General features: G+C 43.6%; 1 pseudogene; it reads left to right on the forward strand.

Moving 5' to 3' along the window:
- The first annotated feature begins 11165 nt into the window (after positions 1–11165).
- On the forward strand, positions 11166–11284 carry LOC126459668 (5S ribosomal RNA; annotated as a pseudogene).
- Positions 11285–25750: the final 14466 nt, after the last annotated feature.

Consider the following 25750-nt stretch of genomic DNA (forward strand, 5'->3'; position numbering starts at 1 on the left):
ATGATGTCCGCCAACCTCAATGCATTTGGCAATACGTGTGACGACATTTCTCTCAGTAGCGAGTAGATCGCCTTCCGTAATGTTCGCACATGCATTGACAATGCGCTGACTCATGTTGTCAGACGTTGTCACTGGATCACGATAGCAAATATCCTTCAACTTTCCCCACAGAAAGAAATCCGGGGACGTCAGATCCGGTGAACGTGGGGGCCATGGTATGGTGCTTTGACGACCAATCCACCTGTCATGAAATATGCTATTCAATACCGCTTCAACCGCACGCGAGCTATGTGCCGGACATCCATCATGTTGGAAGTACATCGCCATTCTGTCATGCAGTGAAACTTCTTGTAGTAACATCGGTAGAACATTACGTAGGAAATCAGCATACAATGCACCATTTACATTGCCATCGATAAAATGGGGGCCAATTATCCTTTCTCCCATAATGCTGCACCATACATTAACCCGCCAAAGTTGCTGATGTTCCACTTGTCGCAGTCGTCGTGGATTTTCCGTTGCCCAATAATGCATATAATGCCGGTTTATGTTACCGCTGTTCGTGAATGACGCTTCGTCGCTAAATAGAACGCGTGCAAAAAATCTGTCATCGTCCCGTAATTTCTCTTGTGCCCAGTGGCAGAACTGCACACGACGTTCACAGTCGATGCCCTGCAATTCCTGGTGCATAGAAACACGGTACGGGTGCAATTGATGTTGATGTAGCATTCTCGACACCGACGTTTTTGAGATTCTCGATTCTCGTGCAATTTGTCTGCTACTGATGTGCGGATTAGCCATGACAGCAGCTAAAACACCTACTTGGGCATCATCAATTATTGCAGGTCGTGGTTGATGTTTCACATATGGCTGAACACTTTCTGTTTCCTTAAATAACGCAACTATCCGGCGAACGGTCCGGACACTTGAATGATGTCGTCCAGGATACCGAGAAGCATATATAGCACACGCCAGTTGGTCATTTTGATCACAATAGCCATACATCAACATGACATCGACCTTTTCCGCAATTGGTAAACGGTCCATTTTAACGCAGATAATGTATCACGAAGCAAATACCGTCCGCAAGGGCGGAATGTTGCGTGATACCACGTACTTAAACTGCGACTATTACAGCGCCATGTATCACAAAGCGAAAAGGTGGTCCAACTAAAACATTCATATTTCTTTACGTACTACACGAATATGTAATAAAAAAATGGGGGTTCCTATTTTAAAAAACGCAGTTGACATCCGTTTGACCTATGGCATCGCCATCTAGCGGGTCAACCATAGCGCCATCTGGTTTCCCCCTTCAAGCTAGACAAGTTTCGTTCTTTGTAGTTTTTTCGTTTGATGCTTATTTCGTGAGATATTTCGCCCGGTCACTATCAATGGACCAACCTGTATATTGTCAACACTGTCACACTCTCTCTCCCGTCTCTTCTCTCTCTGTCATTCTAACGTAGCTATTATCTCATCGTTTACAATCAACTACATTTCTATTTCGGGTAATTTGGTATGCGGAAATGAAATTAAGAACGGTGTTAATCTTTTGTTACAATTTTTGTTCGTGTTATTGAACAAGTACAAAGTTTCACTATACAAAACTCTGATATTGGTTTAGCCCTCAGTTAAACCAAACGACTGCAATACAAGTGTAGAAACCAAAAATGACGTAGAAACACAAAATATTTATGTTATACTAGTGTTTCATAGTACTGTTTCGAAATTACGGCCATGGTGAGTATTGCAGACTACAACTCGTTGCAGGATGAATTAAGGAACGTGATCATTCATGATGGTGAGGTGTAAAAAACGTGTTCTGTTCTGCGTCGCATGTTGGTGATGTCTCCCTCATAAGTATTTCAAATGGCTTCGTGAAAAGACTTGAAGTGCGTTAAGACCTCCATGACCAGCCCATTTCCATACTTAATTTATTAGTAAGGTAGGCATAGAATCACTTTTCGATTATTTGTTTACCGTCTCACTCTCGAAAAACATCTAGATCTTTCCGTGTGAGCTTTGATTTCTCTTACTTTATCAAACTGGTATAGGTTTTCACTGTGTTGCTGGCAGTCAATTAAATATTTTGGCATTCGGAGTGGGAAGTTGGTGTTTGAAAGTTCGGGTAAAGATTTCGCGGTAACGAGAAACACCTTTTATTTAATAACAGCCACTCCACGAACATGATCGTTAATGACTCTGTGGTGTGAAAATGTTTTGTGTCCTGCGTCGCAGGTTGTTGATGTCTCCCTTATATGGATTCCAAATGGTTGAACCGAGGCATATGTGTGAAACTCTCTCCTCTGTTTCGCGTCATTACGAAACGAAATTCCCTTATTTGAATTTTTTCGATGTCCTCCGCCATCATTTCTGGTTTTCTTCCGCATACCATTCAGCAGCACTCCAAAACAAGACGGATAAGCCTGAAGCAAGAAGTCACCTTAGCATTTTTATTGAAACCTCTCAAATGTCCTGCCAACAGACTCAGTCTTTGGTTCACATTACCACAGCATTTATCTGATGGTTAAAATTTATATTATTCGAAGACGTAATCTCTAGATATTTAGTTGAAACGACAACTTTTAAATCTGTGTGATTTATCGTGTAAACAAAATGTAACCTAATTTCTTAGCATTCATGTGATGTTTCTCACACTTTTTGTACTTCAGAGTTAACTGTCACCTTTAGCACCATATAGGTATCTTGTCTAATTAATTTTGTGCTTTGTTTTGATCTTCTGATGACTTTACTAGATAGTAAACGATGTCATTAGCTGCAGCCAATCAACATACATCTAATCTCATCCAAGAACAGCAGAGGTCCTATAATGCTTCCTTGGGGAACACTAGACAGAACTCCATTGTCATTAAATGACATCCTGTCGGTTCTCCAAACTTTGAGCTTTCTCGCAGATCATTAAGAAGCCGGCTGCTCAGCTGAGGCGATATTCCATAGGCAGACAATGTGGTTAGAAATACTGTTCTCAGGAGTTGTGTCCAAGGCGTTCTGGAAACTTAGACACATGAAATCGACATGAGATCGTCTGTCGACAGCAGTCATTAATTTGTGTGAATAAAGAGGCAATTATTGTATTTCACAAGTACAACAATAACACGCTACACTATATGAAGCTGTTATAGCTATACAGCCATAAACGTATTACATTACTCGAATTATAAGAGCAAAAGTGGAAATTTTCCACTTATGCAAATGAAAATTTCGTTACAAAATGTAGGTGATAAACTGGAGCAGATGTAACGCTCAAAAAACACCGATGTAGTCCTCCAGAATGGAGATATAGGTCTCAAGCGTGTTGGTCTAAAACCGCACATTATCAGTTGTCTAGCTAATCCCCCTCCCACCTACCATTTACCCCATTCACCTTACCCATCATCCCTGAGTCATGCATTTGCACGACACAAAGTGGAATTAGTAATATGTGGGAGATTACTGAATGCTGTTACAAGTCTGGTACAAAGGTATTCCTCTTGTTCTACAGTTTATGACTGAGATCATTTACAAAAATCCTTTAACTTCTCACAGCTTGTGATGTCGTGTGACTAGGGCCTCCCGTCGGGTAGACCCTTCGCCGGGTGCAAGTGTTTCGATTTGACGCCACTTCGGCGACTTGCGCGTCGATGGGGATGAAATGATGATGATTAGGACAACACAACACCTACTCCCTGAGCAGATATTATAATTATTTATATAAAAATGTTGTGAGTGTAATATATGCCTACTCCACCCCCTCCGAAGGTGGGATGGGGTGAGATGGGGTGAAATGTAAAAATATTAAATGAGGACCTATATTAATATCAAATCCATAGTTTTCGGCGTCACTGCATCCTTGCTGACCGCCAGATGATGTTCCGCCCATAGAATTTGGGGTAGACGTGGAGGTAAATGTCGGGGAGGGGGGGGGGGGGTACAAAGACAGTGACATATCAGCATATATCTCTACCGCTTGAAGAAAAAATACTGCGACATAAGACACACCTAGTACTCCTACGGCTGAGGGTTCGGTGTGTAACGGATGACATGAAAGCATAGCTCAGGAACGCCTGGAAAAATTTCAACCAAAGTTAGAATTAAACGTATGTCATTACTTGTATAGAAATACTGTGGGAGTAAGATATCTGTAATACTGCTAAGGAAAGGGATGAGGATGATGAGGAGTGAAATGTAGGAACGTCTGAAAACCCCCTGTTGGTATTTGTATCTTATAATTAGTTGACTTGGAACACTTTAGAAATATGAAGCGCCGTCTGTGCATTATTTACGTAGTTCAGTACATCAGCTCCATGTTAAAATCATCATTGCAGCGTGCCAATAATGTTGCCAGCGTGTTTCAGTGTCGAAGACCATGTTTGAGTCTCGGCCGCAGCACAAATTTTAATTCATTTCTTCAGCTTCCAACCTTATCGTAGATAGATTAGAGAAGATCATGTCGCATGGCGCTATACTACAAATATATTAACGTCGTCTCTAAGAGTTCCACAGTGTAAGACAGCGGAGAATCAGACAGATACTAGTGACGGTTCTTTATCTCGAGACGAGAGTCAGTTACTGGTCGAATTACGAGTTTACTCAGAATTAAGATGAAACATTTGAGCTAAACTCGCTAGAGATACAGATGAATATGTGTACATATATGTGTGAGAATTGCGGGAGTGCTCAAATTTCGATGCCCCCGAAATTTCTGTATGAAACTTCTTAAAGCTTTTTAAATAAAACATTTGCCATTAACATTCTACATCTTTAGTCTTTAAGTCTACAAACTTACAGCCATCTGCCCTAGATGGTTTCGAATTGTAGCGTGCAAAATGGCGGTGTGTAATGTAATTATGTTGGTGCGAGAAAAATAGCGTGCTGCAAACGAATTTCGAATTCGAAGAGTTCCTTCACGTATGGAATACCTCTCTTTCAGCATGACAACGCAAACCACACATGAGCCCTGCGACATCTGCAACAATCTGACGCCTTGAGTTCACTGTCATCGACCACCCTCCATACAATCCCAACTAGGCACCATCTGAGTTTCATCTGTCTCCAAAACTTAGAGAACAGCTTCGAGGCGTCTTCTTCGATAGTGATGAAGTGGTGCAAGCACTGGTTAGGTTCTGGCTCCGTCAACAAAGTCAAAGATGACGTTTTGGATAACATCGGAAGTTCACTGAGGCTTTTTGCGGATGATGCTGTAGTATATCGAGGGGTTGTAACAATGGAAAGTTGTACTAAAATGCAGGAGGATCTGCAACGAATTGACGCATGGTGCAGGGAATGGCAACTGAATCTCAATGTGAACAAGTGTAATGTGCTGCGAATACATAGAATGAAAGATCCTTTATGATCTGGAAGCAGTTAATTCCATAAATTATCTGGGAGGAGGCATTAGGAGTGATTTAAATTGGAATGATCATATAAAATTAATCGTCGATAAAACAGATGCCAGACTGAGATTCATTGGAAGAATCCTAAGGAAATGCAGTCCGAAAACAAAGGAAGTAGGTTACAGTACAATTGTTCGCCCACTGCTTGAATACTGCTCACCGGTGTGGGATCCGTACCAGATAGTTGACAGAAGAGAGAGGGAAGATCCAACGGAGAGCAGCGCGCTTCGTTACAGGATCATTTAGCAATCGCGAAAGCGTTACGGGGATGATAGATAAACTGTAGTGGAAGACTCTGCAAGAGAGACGGTCAGTACCTCGGTACGGGCTTTTGTTGAAGTTTCGAGACCATACCTTCACCGAGAAGTCAAGCAGTATATTGCTCCCTCCTACGTATATCTCGCGAAGAGACCACGAGGATAAAATCAGAGAGATTAGAGCCCACACAGAGGCATACAGACAATCTTTCTTTCCACGAACAGTACGAGACTGGAATAGAAGGGAGAACCGATAGAGGTGGTCAAGGTACCCTCCATCACACACCGTCAGGTGGCTTGCGGAGTATGGATGCAGATGTAGATGTAGATGTAGAAAGATCCTTCAGTGACGGTTTCAACAAATTCTCTCTCGTTGGGAGAAATATCCTGGTCGCCAGGGTGACTATGCTGACAAATAATTATGTAGACATGAAGAATAAAGATGCAGAATGTCAGAATGTTAACGTTTATTTTATTTAAAAAGCTGTATGAGTTTGCATATAAAACATTCGGATGCATTATTTTTCAGCACGCCCTCGTATGATAAAGATATGTGTATGAAACATAAGTGACCCACGCACATGCGGGCGAAGCAGTGGGCAAGCAGCTAGTGTAGTTTTAAATATATTCCCTCTATATCCTATGCTCAACAGGAATAGTACACTGAATAGGAGGGTGTCTAGGACATTATACATGACACTGATTAGAACGCTGATGACATACGCAGCTCCTGTCTGGGGATACGCAACGTCCACACACCTGGACCGCCTCCAGAAAATACAGAACAAGGTATTCCGTATCATAAGCAATGCTCCCCGATACACGCAGGCAGCGGACCTTCACCGAGAATACCGACTGGAGACTCTCCAGGAGGTATTCAAAAAACTCGGCACACGACTGTACAAGAAATCAAGTCACTCGAACAATCCTCACATCCTACACGTGGGCAACTACGATCGCAACCATAGATGGAAACACAAGCGCCCAATGACACTCCTTAGGGACTAACCATCTATCGAAACTTCGTAACTACGCAAACGACACAATGAGGCGAGCCCCTGCACATCAGCCACTGAGTAGCTTGCTAGCTGAGCCCCTGCCATGAGAACTGGCAATCGCAGGGAAGCCATACACCACTCACAAACAAACCCCCAACACATATCACACTGCCAGTTCCTTCAGGACCATCGAACTGACAAACCTACAACGACATGGCTATGTTACAGGAGCAGCAGCAGCAGCAGCTGGCCCAGGAGACATCGTCGGCCCAGCAGCAGCAGCGCTCACCTCCTCGATAGTAGTGATCATTCCATGACAATCTGGCATTGCTTCTATGGTACTGATGCATGATACCCAACCGCTAACATAACCTTATCTTGCACGATCTATCGCAGATAGCAAGAAACCGCTACTGCCCTTACTACCCAACCTGACACTGTCGCAGAGGTTTTCTTCCCTTGGCACTTGCCTTGGCACTTTTTCCCTCTGCCCTTCAAACCGCTCTTCTTTCAAGCTTGACTCTGTCGACTACTTCTATCACCCAGATGCGCCCGTATTAATGGGTAACCCTACCCAGACGTACAGATAACATCGCAGTTCCTCGCTCCTGCGATCACCTCGATTCTAAACACTAACAATGCAGAGGTGACAGTAGACCTTTTGAGTTGGTCACCATGCTTATGCGAGCATGGAGGGGCTCAGACCTATTTTTTTAAAAAAAAAAACCTACTTGAACAGATACTTATTACTGTTTTATTCATAATCTGAAGTTGATCATTTGAGAGAAGGTGTTAAGATTTTTTTTAAATTTTATTTTTAGAACAGCGAAGTGAAATATTACGGCTGAAGACTGCGTTTTGTTAATGAAAATATTCCTGATCTATATCGTTATTTGAGACTTTGGGTGTTCAGATTTGTTCAACCTAGAGCTTAATTTAGTAGGTAAAAGTTGTTGGAGGATATTCACGGGACGCGATCCGACAAGGTCTGAGAATCAGAGTTGTAGCAGGTTTGAAAATTTCGGACTGTGTGCCGCGACAGCCCTTTGACGCGTTGACCCCCACGTGACCCGGTGTGACCTCTGGGCTCGACAGGCGATCAGCGCCAGAGGCCGTTAGGCCAAGCACCGCCGTGTCCGCGCTGGCATTGCTCATCCCACGGGGCGCACCGACACGGCCACATTAGCTCAAGTTCGTTACGACAGCGCGGCGCTTGGCCGCTCCCAACACGGTCCGGCAGCGCAGGCACACGCACTCACGCACATACACGCACGCACCCGCGGGACGGGGCGGCGTACGCCGGCAACGGCCGGACACATCGGCACCTCTCCCTCAGGCCGACAGACACGCACCCGGAGATCCGTGGGAGCGGGGGAGTCCCCGCCACTCGCTGGCGGCCGGCGCGTCACCCGCACCGGCAGCGGACGGAGCCGGAAATACCCGAGCGCGGGCGACAGCCGTCAGAAAACGCAATTACCGGCGCTGTCCCGGCCGGCCCGCCGCGGTAATCCAATCGGCTGACGGCGGGCGACAAAGCGGCTGCGCACTGATTGGGGGGACGCGACGGACGGCCGCCGGCAGGATGAAAGGTGCGCAGACCCCAGTGCGTCACACGCGCTACGCGCACACACCTACGCGTCGCTAAAACGGCCGGCCCTTTTTTTCTGTCACGGGCTAACAGCGGAGAGCCATCCCGCCGGGCAGATTCTGCTTTTAATCGCAGCAGCAGCAAAAGTCTTTGCTTCAATTTAGGCTTGAGCGTCGGTCTCTCTTTGACATGCGAGTAGCGATTTCGGTTACCGATCCCGTTATCGCCCGTTTTGTGGATGTGTCCGCATCGCGCGTTCACAGTGGGCGGCTAGATCGATGACATCATCAAGCTTGGTGAAAACACAGGTAAAGCATATTGTGTTCGTCTACGGTTGGCAATGATTCGAAACTCAGGGTAGGGGGATAGCAACTGTTACTAATTTCGTAGTGAATAGCAAAAAACTGACGAAAAAGACTCTTGGACATCATTGCTGCTACTCAATATCTATTACATATTGCGCCTAACTTCAGATTACTACAGTATTTTAAAATGACTTCCTATTCTCTACCGACTGCACATTCGTTGAGACATTAAAGAAGCTCAGTTTATTTACAAGTACTATGTGTTCCGTGCTAGACGACGTCCTTCGGTTTCAAGCTGCAAGCTGACGAACTATAGCTTAACCGGCCATGCATTACGTAACTAATCAAGAAAGATCCAGAATTTTACTCACACTAAAGCAGTCTGACTGAAGAATTAACAACATCCTCAAAATGGTTCAAATGGCTCCGAGCACTATGGGACTTATCTGCGAAGGTCATCCGTCCCCTATTAATTAGAACTACTTATACCTAACTAACCTAAGGACATCACACACAGCCATGCCCGAGGCAGGATTCGAACCTGCAACCGTAGCGGCCGCGCAGCTCCAGACTGTAGCGCCTAGAACCGCTCGGCCACCCCGGCCGGCAACAATATTCTCAAGATAACTTTAATATATTACATAGTACTTAAATACAGTGCCGGAAAATGAATTATTACACCTCGAAAGACGAACTCGATTTCCATTTGATACGTCATCTGCCACTTGAGGTCGAGGAGATGTACTGATAACGGTTTCAACGTCGTCCACCAACAGATAGTGTAGTGGCGTAGCTACCAGAGCGCTATCTGTGTCTACCCCTTCATAGGGAAGACTCAATGGGCTGCAAACCTGTGAAGCAAGGAGCCAACCGACCCACGGAGATGCACTCCTGCTTCTTATAGCCAACTGAGCGAGTTTGGAAGGGGTCAAATTTTGGAGTTGCGAGTGGCAGGATGGTCCTTTCCATATGAGTTCGACGTGCTGCGTCAGTTGCGCAGCGTTACTGGTAACAATAGTCGCATGAACATTCTCACAACTGTAGACGTCCACATATCACAGACGCCCGCCAAGGTAGTCATATTGTAAGGGCAGCAGTGCCATATAATACAGATACTACATCATAGAAAAGAGGGCTTACGATCCCAGACATGTCAAAACTAACGGTTGTGAACAGGTTATAAGCAATGGGATCACGGGCACGCACACCTCTGGCCCGTCTTCCACTCATGCCACAGCATCGACGGCTCAACTGGTGCCGTCAAAAGATCGTTGGAGACGGAACAATGCGCCGTTGTCTTCAGCGATGAAAGCAGATTCTACCTGCACGCAGGTGATGGTCGTTTGCGCGTACGATATACGAGACGTGGTGAGCGCTGCCTCGTAGAGTGCATTCGACCAAGATACATCGCTACGGTCGCAGGTTCGAATCCTGCCTCGGGCATGGATGTGTCTGATGTTCTTAGGTTAGTTAGGTTTAAGTAGTTCTAAGTTCTAGGAGACTGATGACCTCAGAAGTTAAGTCCCATAGTGCTCAGAGCCATTTGAACCATTTTTTTGCTATAAGCTATAACTCTCGTTCACCTTTAGTGTTTCTGGAGGAAACGCCCATCAGCACAGATGTTATTAGATCCGTTGCTTAGCCGTTGCTGCAGCAGGAAGGTTATGTGCTATTCAAACATGATAACGCTCGCCCACACAATGTCTGTGAAACTGAAGGTGCTCTGCAAGATGTGCAGCAACATCCCTAGGAAGCGCAATCCGCGGACTTGTCTCCAATCGAGCACGTCTGCTATATGATGGGAGGACAAGTCACTTGTGCGACTCGTGAACCAGTGACACAGAACTAAGTGAAGAGGTCGAGCAGGTGTGCGATAAGATATCGCAGGACAGTATTCTGTACCATCGACTGGATACCAAGCGAGCACCTGCACTGACGCCCATGGAGGCTACACCACATGCTAATACGGGCTTTTTAGAATGGGTCGATACCTGGTATCGAATCGCTAATGCTATTGATCTGCAAATGTAAAAATTTCATACACCCTACATTCACTGTTAATAAATCTTGCTTGAATGGGAAACCACTGAAGGGGTGTACCAATTTTGAATTCCAGCACTGTATGTAAAACTCGTAATATTTACAAATGCTGTACAAAACGACAAAACAGTACAAAATGTTCAGAACAACAAAAACAGTATAAAATGCCGGCAACTGCTTATGGTGATCCCTAGTGTGTGGTCCTTCGTGGGAGCAACGACCAGGGAACGTCACGTGTACGTACTCCATCCTCCACCTACGTCACTCACCTTTACAATTTATTTACAACGACCACTACTGTAACTTCGACCTCAGGTGATTTTCAAGTCGTTACAGGTACTGAGGACACAGCAACGGGCAACAATAATGGAATTCCAGTAGAGGATATTGTAAACAAACAGTACAGTCGATGACAAAGTCATTTAAACGAATCTACGAGCTTGCGGTTCCACAACAAATGGAATTATGATAATGAGTTGTTACATTAGTCTTTGTGGCGGGAAGGATTGCAGTTTGTCTTGTGAAGATCTGTTGAGCGGAGAGCCAAAACGCTCTCTGATGTGCGGCTACAGTATAATGTCGCCAACAGCTATACCGTGTTGAATACACCGGTTCTCGTCCGATCATCGTGATTAAGCAACATCGGACCCGGTTAAAACTTGGATGGGTGACCGCCTGGGAACATCGGATGTTGTTGGCTCCCTTTGTTTGGTGAGCAGCGTAGGTGACATCCTTCTTCCCCGCGACTCTGTTGTGTACCCTCATGGTTGCGATGGATTAGCGGTTCGGGCGTTAGGAGCCATATTGAAACGTCTGTAAAAGGTGGAATTTCAATTGTCACCTCGAAAATACAAAGCTGCGCCCATGAAACTTGATAATGGGGAAAATGTGTCGCGTTATGGTGTGAATATTTAGAGGAGTACTAACACCAACTTTGGATGACTTGGTGAACATCTTGGTTACAACTTGTATTCTGTCTAAAATTCACTGTGGAAGTCCCTGACATGCAATGGTTTCTTCATCAGAGAAAACAGAAGCAATCCACCGAAGCAATCCACTGATGCCCCTATCGGGAGAATATGGGGGAGAGCCGAGGTTGGGGAAATGAGGCGAAATTTGATATGGCAATGAAGCAACATGTGACTTGTTTCTTGTGCGAAATGAACATATCAGCGGAACCTAGTAAACAGTGACCTTTGTCACGTTCTAAACGTCATGCAAGATGTTGGGAGCCTGATCCAGACTGATTTTTCACTTTTTCAGGTATCGACCCCAGAGTGGAGTAGATGTACTGTGGAAGTCTGAGTTGTGCGAAAGTGGGAAATGAGCGATTGATGAGGTCTAGCAAGTAAACGGTGTGAAACAGTGCAGTGAATTTTCACCTCTCCTTTTCTTTGTGGTCTAGGATGAGATAATAATTAAGACGGCAGAAAAAAGATTGGGAAAAGTATACGAAAGCAATAGTGTTCGCCGATGACTTGCTCATTTGGGGAAACACGGACGACGAGATTGGGGAACAGCTGGATACTTGGGAAGAAACTGTGATACAGTACGAAATGAAATTTAATGTACACAAATGTGAGATCCTGGTTGCAGCTTGAGATAAACATAGATTAACTAGCGGAATAAAAATTGGGTTGAACAGCTGAAGAGTTGGAGAGTGTCAGCTACTTGGGAAGTGTGAAGGAGGAAAATGGAGAAAATGAGAAACAGATCATTGAACGCGGCTGAAGCAGTCCTGCAAAATGTTAGAAGCCTGGTTTGGAACCAAGGTGTCTCACAATAGGCAAAGAAGTTATAGAAGTTACTACATACCAATACTGATCTACGCATCTGAAAAGTGAGTAATGGAAAAAAGAGATGAAATCAGATCACAGGCATGTGACATGAACCTTCTCTGAAGCAGGACTGGATTAACAAGGAATGACAGAACGAGGAATGAAAGGGTAAGGGAAATAGTGAAAGAGGAACCCCTGGAAAGCTAGATAGAAATATCAGAGGTAAAATGGTATAGGCACTTAAAGAGAATACAAAACAAGAGGACTCTGAAGAAGATACATGAAATGGAGTTGCTATGGAAACGACCAAAAGGAAAACCAAGGAGTAGATGGCTGGAAGGTGTCGAAGAGAGTGTTGAAAAAAGAGTTGATGACTATACCAGAGAGAACACAGGAAGGTGTACATCATATACCCCTACACAACAAAAACTGTATTCACAATGTGTACTACCACCATGTAATTACTAAGTTACTCTGACGGACAACTACACTGGTGTACGGTGTGATTCAAATGGCTCTGAGCACTATGGGACTCAACTTCTGAGGTCATTAGTCCCCTAGAACTAAGAACTAGTTAAACCTAAGGACATCATAAACATCCATGCCCGAGGCAGGATTCGAACCTGCGACCGTAGCGGTCTTGCGGTTCCAGACTGCAGCGCCTTTAACAGCACGGCCACTTCGGCCGGCAGGTGTACGGTGTACTGTACGTTAAAGCAGCAATAACAAATGAGTTGCGGGAGTGTGGAAAGGAGGGGGATGATTACCTGTGTTTACATGAGTCAGAAATCATAGACAAAACGTACACCTCTATTACAGTATAGCACTGGATACATAATGTGTACAATCACAGTAGTAAACAGCTCGGGTTCTTCAAAATCTGTGTGCTCATTATCGCTTGCACATGTACGTTTTACTAACAAAAATGATATAGTGTGATACATTTGTGAATAGCTCTTGGAAAGGGTAAGTCTGTTCTTTAATAAAATGTACATGATTGGATTTTAAAAAATTCAACCTCTGAACTGTATCTTGTATACCTGTGGAGGTACATAAGACGCATACTCTCAGCAAGAACTACACAATGATTTAAAAAAATCCTTGGTTGAAAGTTTTTCTTTTAATGCATCGGAAAAAATGTTATTTTAGGTGAGTAAGATAAAAGGGACAGCGTATACGAGTATATATATTTTACAATGCAACAAACGGCACTGATTACGTATTTGTTTATATGTTCAGATGTGCTAACAAAACTAACGTGGTTCCATTTAAAAAAAGGTAGGTTTGTGTTAAAAACATACTTCCGTGCATTTTTGTATGGTTTGTATTAAACAATTACACTAGCCCCTCGTCTCACGTTCGGTCTGTGGAATCGGTTCGTCAGTATTTGATGTGGTTTACTAAATATATCCAGCGGTAACGTTAGGTGACTCACCCTGTATATCTTCTATGGGAAATGGGGTGATGGCTGTTCAGTATGTGAGGACTGATGATACAATCTTCAGCCATACGTTTTTTTAAATTCCTTTATACAATGTTCAACGTCTTGTCTTGCATCAAGTTGAAAAGGATGGGGTAAAATCAACTTTCCTGGTTCAACTTGACAGCAGTAGTATGGCAAACTTCGTTTCAGGGCATTTTGTTAGTGTTGGTTGCCTATATCAGGGGCCTACATTCAGGGGCAAACCTGTTGTTCTCTTTTGACTGACTGGTCCTTAACGTACTGTTCTGCCTACTGGATTATGGTCCCTTGAGGATAATATGTGCTTCAGAGAAACCTCCCCTCCTATCTCCCCCCACACGTCCCTCTCCCCCTCCTCTTCCTCCTCCTCCAAATGCCTTAGGAAACCTCCAACCCTGCCCCCTCCCCCTTGCTGATACAGATACACTTTGAGGCCTGGTTTATTCGAATAGCCCCCTCCCACTGTATCAGTTTGATGGACTAATTTGTCAATTAATTAACCCTTTCCCTTCTGGTAAATACCACTGCCCTGCCCTCCAACTCCCCCCCCCCCCCCCCCCCCCCCCCAGTAGGACGTTGGTGGTTCTGTGCTGGAGAGAAAGGACCTCATATGACAGGAAATTCAATTATACAGCAGATGGTATATTGTTTATTTACAAAAAATTAAATTTGCAGGGATTGTATCTCTCTTGGTCATTATTGTCTGCTGTTTGAGAAGATGCAAGTCTTATAAAATACACCGAAAAGAAGTAATTACATCAATAGCTTTTTTTGTTTCGATTGCACCAGGAATACTGTCATGAAACACACATAACACGTAATTAGACTGTTAAAAGTCTTTCAATCGCGAAGCATTGCACTGTCCACTATCCAGTAGCCCGCACAGAGCGCCAGCTTGCGCTGCCACACACACAGGCAGCTCGCAGCACCGCAAAGTGACGAGTCTGTCAGCAGCTATGCCACGTGCCGGTGTCCAAGAGGTGTCGGCTCCAGCTCTGCGACTGACAGACCGGATGTCACGCTAATGCACGAACAAAAGCGTCAGGTGGCTGCAACCCTTTGATATTTGATACCCGAGAAATTCCTGTCAAATCACCAATTCTCTCTCTCTCTCTCTCTCTCTCTCTCTCTCTCTCTCTCGTCCTGTAGCGTGCCACTACAGGTCGTATTGAACTGCAAACAAACCAGTATTTATGTGGTAAACCCCCAACTGCAGATGTCTTGAAAATATTCTGTCACTCTACCAGACTGATTGACTAATTAATGAAATCAATATTATTTGTGTTGGACAATTTTTCCTTCCTTCCTATGGGTGGATACTAGTACTGGAATATTTTGTGGGATTCGATCCTGCAAGTGCCTGGTTTCGAAACCCTACAGAATTTTTTCCCCCTTGCCTCCTATCAGTGGGTACCAGCACAGCTAACTATTTGGTAGGAAGTCCATCACGCTGAAGGTAACTGAAAATTTCAAATTTCAGCTCAGTTGCATGCTATGCCCTTAAACAGTTTATGGGAGGATGTTTGGTACACTGTGTATGGACCTCAGAACACGAGTGCAAGGAATTTGTGAGTGTTTTCAGTGATCTCTGACATCTACCCACGGCAAATACTGCTACAGACTGGATTGTAGCTTAAGTGTGTTGTGTTTAGTGCTTCTCAGTAAATTGTAGTGGACTCTGTCTTGCTATGGTCTTGACTGTTGTCTCTATCCTATCATGCAGCAGATCCTTCCTCCTCATCCTCCTTCTGAATGTGGCAGAGAGAACCAATTTAGGAATTCTATAGGGCTTTAATACCCAATTGTGACACCAAATTCCCCACTGAAAGCGATCTTTGAGGTCTAGCCACAACAATACATTGCAGCAGTCTTTGTTCAAATGCCTCTGAGCACTACGGGATTTAACATCTGAGGTCATCAGTCCCCTAAAACTTAGAACTACTTAAACCTAACTAACCTAAGGACATCACACACACCCATGCCCCAGGCAGGATCCGAACGTGCGACCGTTGCGGTCGTGTGGTTCCTGACTGAAGCGCCTAGAACCGCTCAGCCAGAATGGACAGCGCAGTGGTCTTTGTCTGGCAGAGGTATTTGTTATTGTTGTTACTATTCCACCATGTGGTAGACCCTTCCTCCTCCTTCAGAATGTAGTGGAGAGCAGCAATTTAGAAATTCTATAGAGCTTTAGGAACCCAATCACAACGTAAAATCCGTGATTACTCAGTTTATTGTTTCTGATAGTTGTATTGTGAGTACGCATCTGTCTTGCAGGATTATTTGTTGTTGTTACTATTCCATAAATTGCTAGACCCTTACACCTCCTTCCAAATGTAGGGGAGAGGAACAATTTAGGAATACTGTATTGCCTTAAAAACCCAATTCCAACATCAAATTCCTAAATGATTAGTTTATTGTTTTCGATACTTATGTATCTTGAGCATGCCCCTCACATAAATTTTCTAAGGACACAGCACGCAACTGAGCTGAAATTTGAAATTTTCCTCCAACGTGATGGACTTCCTACTGAATGACCTAACTATGCTGGTAGCCACTGATAGGACGCCACGGGGAATAAAGATCAAGTAGGGTTTGGAAACCCAGTTGTTGTAGGATCGAAACCCGTCAAATATTCAATTCCCAGTATCGACTAACGGGAAGGAAGGAAAAATTTTTCCACAGAAACGGTACTGATTTCATTTATTCGTCTATTTATCTGATAGAGTGGGGGACTATTTCCAAGACATCCACAGCTAGGGGTTTATCATGTAAACCCTGCTTTGTTTGCGGTTTGATCCAATTTGCAGTGGCATGCTACAAGACGAGAGAGAGAAAGAGAGAGAGAGAGAGAGAGAGAGAGAGAGAGAGACAGAGAGAGTGACAGAGCAGGTATTTCAACAGGGATTTGTCGTTTATCAAATATCAAAAGGTTGCCGCCACCTGATTATTTTGTTTCGGTATCAGCGCGACGTCCAGTCTGTCAGTCATGTGGCCTGAACAGACACCTCTTGGACACTGGCGCATGGTGTGGCCTCTGAAGGACACATTACTTTGTGGGACCCCGAGCAACCTTCTTGTGTAGTGGTGCAAGCCAGGACTCTGTGAGGGAGAGCAGAGAGCCGATGGTGGATGGGGTGTGCTTCCGAATCTAAAGATTCTTAACAGTGTGCGTCTGATGGGTGTTTCATGACAGTATACCTTGCACGATTAGAATAAAGAAAAGCGATCGATTTAATTACTTCTTTTGGAAGTATTTTACAAGACCTGTATCTTCCCAAACAGCAGAAAATTATGAGAAAGAGTGGTACAACCCCTGCAAATTGAATTTTTTTTTATAAATAAACAATATACCATCTGCTACGTAATTGAATCTCCTGTCATGAGTTCCTTCCTCTTCAGAACAGAACCACCAATTTCCAGCTTGGGTGGTTGGAGGGGAGGATTGCAGAATTTACCAAAGAGGAAGGGCATTAATTAATTGATCAATGAATTAATTAGACAATCAAATTGATAGAGTGGGAGAGGGCTACTTGAGTAAGTCAGGCCTGAAAGTGTATCTGTATGAGCATGGGGAAGGGGCCAGGGTTGGTGGTTTCCTTAGGGGTTGGGAGGGGAGTAGGAGGGATAGGGGTGAGGAAAGGTTTCTCAGAAGGACAGATTATCCCTAGGAGGTCATGATCCACTCAGCAGAACAATAGGTTAAGGCCTGTCGGTCTAAAGAGAAAACCGAGCGAGTTGGCGCAGTGGTTAGACACTGGACTCGCATTCGGGAGGACGACGGTTCAATCCCGCGTCCGGCCATCCTGATTTAGGTTTTCCGTGATTTCCCTAAATCGCTCCAGGCAAATGCCGGGATGGTTCCTTTGAAAGGGCACGGCCGACTTCCGTCCCCACCCCTCCCGAATCCGATGAGACCGATGACCTCGCTGTCTGGACTCCTTCTCCAAAACAACCCAACCCTCTAAAGAGAAAAATAGGTTTGCCCCTAAATGTATACTTGCCCCTGACATAGGCAACCCACACTAACGAAATGAGCTGAAACGAAGTTTTCCCCACTACTGTCACTTAGACTAACTGTAATTTGAGACCATCACCATCATGCACGTCTGAGCTCTGAGAGACCAATGAAGAGACCAGTAGATGATTAGTCGGAGTGCCCATCCCAGATATTAGTGATGCAATGCCGATCTCTTTCAGCTCATACGGAGATGCAGCACACAGTGACTATCTGAATATGTTGCACCAGTTTTTGAACATTTAAGAAGGAAGTGGTTCTGCTGTTTCCCATCATTAGGGATAAACATTCATTGGTGCTTAAGTAGATCAAAGAGCCACATTAAGACTCCAGACCTCCTAAAAGGTAGGGGCTGGAATCGAGCAGATTCATCGACGGGCAGCAGCTTAGGCTCTTAGAAGGAGAAATTGTTTGAATGTTAATGAGAGAAAAATGCAGGTCGAAGGCAAGAGGAGATCCGTTCAGGAAAATCGTTTTGGGATGATTTTCCTTAGGAAAGTTGCCAACCCCTAGAGTTTGATGCCATGCACCTTAGTGGGAAGCCAGTCACAACCACTTCATCCGTCAAGGGCTTCCACATTCTATCCCAAGTTACTTTCCAGCATTGTGGGTACTACTTATTACTGTATGAAATAGGTAACACTTCCTGGTGTTAGGCAAAAATACATTCGTTTGGTCAGGAATCGACTTTCGGCTTCTTTCTCTCATCATCAACTGACAACTCAATGGCGCAAACACAGATACAATTATGTGCAACTTACACAGATATTATTTACGTATAAGATTGAAGAGTGATGATTTTTAGAGTGCTAACATAGGAAAGTACTACATTTTTTGGTCACACAAAATAATTATGTTTACTAAAAAAGGAAACAAAATTCTTTGTAGAGGTACATATAACAAACTATGAAAAATAATATATAATTTACAATTTCAAAGTAGTCTTTGTAACTAAAACTTAATCGAAAAGAGGAGAAAAAGGAAACTGAGTTTGATAATTTAACGCTAAGCTGGCATTCTGCGTAATATGATTGTTGGTTTCCGGTATTTCCAGCAGGGTCATCTTTCTGCTTTACAAATATGAAACTTCACATTCGGTATCATGAGAGTGGTTTTTTTAATAAAAGATAATCGGCAAATGTTGAAAATTTTTCAGTTACAGGTGACAGAATGCAGTTACAAATCCAAAATTAATTTTCGTCAATTGTTGAAAGGACCTCTGCAGAAACACTTTCATTCCCTTTTGGTTAATGTAATTACTATGGCGCAGCAAAAATGTAATAGTTTCCTATGCAAAGGATCTATGTGTCATTTTTGTATCATCCGTGTTAACGGTATTTGCATTTGTCAGTTTCTGTCTTATTTCATATGGGCAGGTACCCCAAAAATGTCATTGATTTTGTGTTTGTGATGCAGACGTTCAGATTGTATTCTCTGACTATTTTATATAAATTGAAGATAGCTTCTTCTATGTAATTTTCATTCTGACTAACAATTACTTAGTCATCAGCAAAAAGAAGTGTACTAACATCCACATAGTTAATTTTAAAATGTTGTATTGTCTGTAACCAATCTGTGGTAACATCGGTGTTACACATTAAAGAATGGGTGAGAAGGGACACCTTTGACTACCTTGTAAACCCTGTGCAGCTCTTATAAAATGCGATGGAGTCCCTCTATTTCTTAAAATTCCCAGAGTTTGTTTCGATTTAATTTATGAAAGGCCTTTTCGTAGTCAACGAAGGCAAGAAATTTGGTAAATTCAATTCACAATGTTTTTCTATTAGTGGTCTCATGGTTAAAACAGAGTCCAAACATGACTTGTCTTTTCGAAAACCATGTTGGGGATCAGATAAAATAGTTTCAGCGATTAGCGATTGTCGTTTGGTTAAAATTCTCGCAATCATTTATAAAAAGAATTCAGAAGGCTATTACCTCTATAGTTCTGACATTCATGTCTGTTCCCTTCCTTATAAATTGGCCATATATGGGCTATATTCTACTCTTCAGGTATATAATCACTTTGCCAGCGGCCGGCCGGTGTGGCCGTGCGGTTCTAGGCGCTTCAGTCTGGAACAGCGTGACCGCTACGGTCGCAGGTTCGAATCTTACCTCGGGCAAGGATGTGTGTGATGTCCTTAGGTTAGTTAGGTTTAAGTAGTTCTAAGTTCTAGGGGACTGATGACCCTTCGTACCTGCATCGTAATTTACTGGGCATAGTAAATAAGTTGTTGCATTTCCCCTCTGGGGTGCTTTGCACACCCTCATATGGCAAGATGTTGGAGCTAGGACTGTTGGTAAAATGTCAAAGTATCGATATACACGTGTTATTTACACAACATATCGATATACAAAGGCAACATTTCATTCCCCGATGTGTCAATGTATCGATGTAAAAATCCCGTTACTGAGTACTGTAAGGGGTCCGTAGGCCCTTACTGTAACTTTGTACTCGGCACAGGTCGATAGGACGAACAATCGATTGTGACACGTTGTGAGAGCGAGTGTCGTGATGCGCCAGAGTGGTTGGCGGGAATGGTGTCTGTGTGGAGGCCAGTATTGGAATACAGGTTTTTTTTTTAACCAAGAAGGGTGTCACCATCGCCGTGGTTAGACCCCTAAATAATAAATAAATACCGGGAAAGTGATGAAGTATCTTAATAAAAGTGATCAGTGACGTTAGTAGTGCCGATATTTATTTTCGCGTCTACCGCGCCGGCCTAACCTTGGATTGCAGTGTTGGATGCAGTGATGGATTAGCGTGTGACGATAATGATAAATGAAGAAAGCCTGTGCTGAGATTAGCCGTAATTAGATATGTATGACGAAGACAGTGGCTGTCTCCTTTTTGTGTTTTGAGAAAGATATAAGTTCGTAATTAGTAAAACTGTGTTGGTGTTCCTTATTACCATACATTCAGTATTATAGTACTGAACAGGACGAACTGGAAAGTAACAACTTCTGTAGCAGTCAATTCCGATTACCAGCCCCATTAGGTTCACGGTCGTGTTAATAATAAATATTGGGCTGCTATTCGATCAGATCAGGTCGGGATAAAAACGTAGGTGTTATAGTACCAATATTTTGATTTTATATTACTTTTTTTTACTATTTTCGGTACATATTTGAAGTTGTTCTCTTGAAACTGTAGAAGAACATAATTTTACTTTCACTGTGCGAAGGAGTTTAACTACATTTTGAGCTTTCATCACGTCCAGTCTTTCTCTTTGACTGTGTAAGCATGCTCTGGGGGGGGGGGGGGGGGGGGGTGCGGGGGGGGGGGGCGGTGTGAATGGAACAAGTTTTCCGATGTGAAGCAATAGCATGCCAGCTGCGTTAAAGAAAACAATATTTTAAGCCAACTAGTGTGCTATTTCTTCACATTAGATTCTTCAGAAGCAGTTACTGAAAATGATGAACAAAAATCTAAATGACAAATTTGGGCTTTGTGGTGGGCGGAGACGTGTGAGGGGAAATGCTGACGTAATCGGCGCTTGGCACTACTAACAGAAACTGCATCGCTTAACTTCACCACGCCATTTCGACAATACTGCGGCTGCTAGGTCACTGGCTTTGGCAGAAAGGAACAAACAGGGTAGTCGACGTCAAGTGTGCTGGGAAAATCTGGTGAGACGGAACCGAGTGGCGGAGCGATCGGATAAATTTTATTGTGCCACTTACATGCAGTTACCATAGTTAGCAAAGTGGTTATCTCCAAGCGTAAACGTACATAATTTTCCTTTCATTTCTTGCTCTAAGGGGGACAGCCAGGCTGCTAGTTTGTTGACGTACAGAATATCTAATAATAGATCAATTCTTAAATGTACAGCTCTAAAACCAGTAGTATATTTACAATGTGAAGTCGACATTTTTATGGGCCAATAGGTCGATACGTTTCCTCCGTTTTATCGATTAATCGATACGTTTTCTCTATACATGAAGATCCGAGGCTGTACCTTTAAATCCCTAAATATCGGATACACGATACTTTTTAAAAACATCAGCACCCCTAGTTGGAACACACAATGCATCCAGGACCTTTATTGAACGTGATCTTTCTCCTGGTCCAGATTTTATGATGTCGCAAGGCATAGTCCTGCAGGGGTGTAATGACTTCCAAATCCTTGAACACGATGCACTCACCGGTCAAAGTTGTTGTGACACTGTAACTCCTCCACGTGAGTATGTTCGTGGGTGCATTCGGGCCTGGCTTCATTTTCATGGATGATAATGCACGACCGCGTCGATATGCGCAGATGAGGATAGGATCGTGGAATGACTGGATATTCTATGAATGAAAAGGCCTGCCCAGTACCCCGACTTCAGTCAGAACGAGTACACGTTAGATGTGTTGGAGAGATGTATTGCAGCACGTGCACAAGAGCTAACGAGCATCCAGCAGTTGTCAGCCACGCCGGCGGAGGAATGGGAGGCATAGCCTCAAGAACTCCTTACCAAACCAACCATGCGCCAGCGTGGCAGCACGTTGCCGTCCGTGGGTATTACTCCATGTCCTGCCTTCTGTAATGTTCAGGCAACCATCATAAATCACGGTGACTTTCGTGTAACTATTGTCCTAGAATAAAATGTCATCTCAGTCCGCGTCATTGCGTATTTCTTTCAGTTACGTTCTGTGCTATAATGTAGCACTCCTTTCTATGTGTGGGCCAAGTCTCCGAGTAATGTTTCTTGGCAGAGACACATTTACTTTAGTTCTTATATGTTTTTCTCGCCAGTATATCTATAGGACAGTTTAGTAGGTACACAGGCAATTGAGCAACGTGGAAACTTTCATGTGCGTAGATTATTGGTAGCTGATAAAAAGTCACATTTAGTACCCGAAAGATAATAGGATATGGTTTCGCCTTTTTGCAAACACACTGCTTTCTATTTTTACCCAAACATGTTTCGGCACCTTTGAGCCATCATCAGTGATTTTTTTATTTATTGAAAAACAGTAAAAAGTCAAAATATTCTAGGTTATAATTGATTTAACAAAGTGAGGCCTAAAGAAAGTTTTTTTCGTTTTGCATCCTACAGTGATTTTACATTATTTAGTTTTGCAGGACTAACTCATTCGTATCATGCACTGATAGCTTCTCATCTGCAGACCAAACGATGCAAATGTAAATTTCATCGGCAATTTAACATATACCTTGATTTTTAAAAATGTGATTTTTGGCGTGTGAAAATGTATTGCGTATGTATTTGTAACTACTCATGTTTTTTGGGACTGGTCCTTCTTATTTTATGATTCCGAGGTCACTGAACACACATATTAGTGTAACTCATGTCTGTATAAACGCGTTTTTACTTCGCGAAATGCGGTGAGCATTATGTTGTGTTTCCTAACCCTGTGGGCGTTCTTTCGTTCCCGAGATAATTTGGGGCCGAATTTGAATTCTGTTTACTTTTTCTCTCTCTTTCTGTGTGTGTGTGCTAGTAGACATGACGTACCTTCCCCATTTCCGATATACAGATTCCATGTATTTCTCCTTGGTTTGTTGGCTTATGGCTCAGGTACTTGGTGCCCTCGTTTGGTATTGAGGATCTTGTTTTCTGTGGAATACTGTAGCGGCCATTCTGAGAACTTAATAAGCAAGTGTCTATTATGCGCTTCTGCAGAAGCAACGTCTGCGGAGGGGGGTGGACCGTAAGAAGATTGTGGGCCGCCAACGTAATGGATGCCATTAGTGCCATAATTATAAACCGCTTACAGCAGGCAGCGTCTCAAGCACAAAGGTCAAGGAAAGAGTGACTGGGAGGCTACCCCTAGGACAGTGGTCTTCCCAATACAGTGATATGTTTCTACAGTACTAAATAATAGCGGTACGAAATGATAGTGGTACAAAATGGCTGCAAGTCAATTAGGCTAATGAAAATTCAAGCAAAAGGCACATATGAACACACAAAATTATGAACAGGAATAATACAATCTTTGCAAGTGCCTGTGCTGATACCTTCACGGGTGTAGGATAGCACAGTGGTAAAGGCCAGTTGACGCTCTGCGCGCTAACGAAATAGCTTTAGCTTACTCGAGTTAAGTGTTGCAACTGAATCATCTTTCCAGCGGCCGTGGCGAGGAAGGCTGCGAACACGGAACACAGAGCACAACGTGCTGACGTGGGTGGCCAACAAATCCTCGAGGACGTTGTCTCTGCCACGACCAGCTCACGTCCGTTTGACGCTGCAGCAGTTGTAACAATTGTGCCTTTACACTCCTGATGTCCGCAAACCGTAAGAGAGCCTAATGAGCGCTATCGTAAAGATCACGTAGGAGACGACAGTAAAATTATTGCGTGCTCAAAAATTCCCGCACCCTATCAATGTAGAATCGTATCAACGTCTGTTGGAGCCTCGGCTTTGCCAGTTGAATCCACCATCCCAAAATGAAGGCGTATCGCGCAGTCGAACGGAGACAACGGTCCCACACTTCCCAGATCACTTGATCTAGTAAGGATTCTCGAAGGTGCACCACACTCAGCATCCAAGCCGATCGAAAGGGTTTCATCGTCTGACGCGCTTCATTTAAAGTATCAGTCAGTAAGCAGTGGTCCAGAAGCTGGCAGCGATGACCTCAACGGCCACAATCCTATTACGCATGCAATCAGATAAATAAAATCTGTCAAGACTGCTGCTAGAAATAGCAGTAAAATAGGTAAATTTGACGAGAGTGGAATACTTACGGACCAAAACGTCTTGCAGTTGCAAACAACGAAATCTTGCAATTCCTGACAGAAATTAAAATTGTGAGACTGATCCAAAGGATGCGACACACAGTTAAAATCATCACCTGTCAATGTGAGATCTGAGTTTCTGTTGGCGCATACAATTTTTTTTTTTTTTTTTCCGTACTCCGCAAGCCACCTGACGGTGTGTGGCGGAGGGTACCTTGAATACATCTATCGCTTCTCCGTTCTATTCCAGTCTAGTATTGTTCGTGGAAAGAAGGATTCTCGGTATGCCTCTGTGTGAGCTCTAATTTCTCTGATTTTATCCTCATGGTCTCTTCGCGAGATATGCGTAGGAGGGAGCAATATACTGCTTGACTCCTCGGTGAAGGTATGTTCTCGAAACTTCAACAAAAGCCCGTACGTACCGAGCTACTGAGTGTCTCTCCTGCAGAGTCTTCCACTGGATTTTATCTATCACCTCCGTAACGCTTTCGCAATTACTAAATGATCCCGTAACGAAGCGTGCTGCTCTCCGTTGGATCTTCTCTATCTCTTCTATCAACCCTATCTGGTACGGATCCTACACTGCTGAGCAGTATTCAACAATGGGCGAACAAGTGTACTGTAACCTACTTCCCTTGTTTTCGGATTGCATTTCCTTAAGATTCTTCCAGTGAATCTCAGTCTGGCATCTGCTTTACCGACATCAACTTTATATGATCATTCCATTTTAAATCACTCCTAATGCGTACTCCCAGATAATATATGGAATTAACTGCTTCCAGTTGCTGACCTGCTACACTGTAGCTAAATGATAATGGATCTTTCTTTCTATGTATTCGCAGCACATTACACTTGTCTACATTAAGATTCAATTGCCATTTCCTGCACCATGCGTCAATTCGCTGCAGATCCTTCTGCATTTCAGCACAATTTTCCATTGTTACAACCTCTCGATATACCAGAGCATCATCCGCAAAAAGCCTTAGTGGACTTCTGATGTCATCCACAAGGTCATTTATGTATATAGTGAATAGCAACGGTCCTACGACACTCCCCTGCGGCACACCTGAAATCACTCTTACTTCGGAAGACTTCTCTCCATTGAGAATGACAAGCTGCTCTCTGTTATCTAGGAACTCTTCAATCCAATCACACAATTGGTCTGATAGTCCATATGCTCTTACTTTATTCATTAAACAACTGTGGGAAACTGTATCGAACGCCTTGCGGAAGT

Source organism: Schistocerca serialis, chromosome 2 (genome assembly GCF_023864345.2).
Source record: "Schistocerca serialis cubense isolate TAMUIC-IGC-003099 chromosome 2, iqSchSeri2.2, whole genome shotgun sequence".
Taxonomy (NCBI): Eukaryota; Metazoa; Arthropoda; class Insecta; order Orthoptera; family Acrididae; genus Schistocerca; species Schistocerca serialis.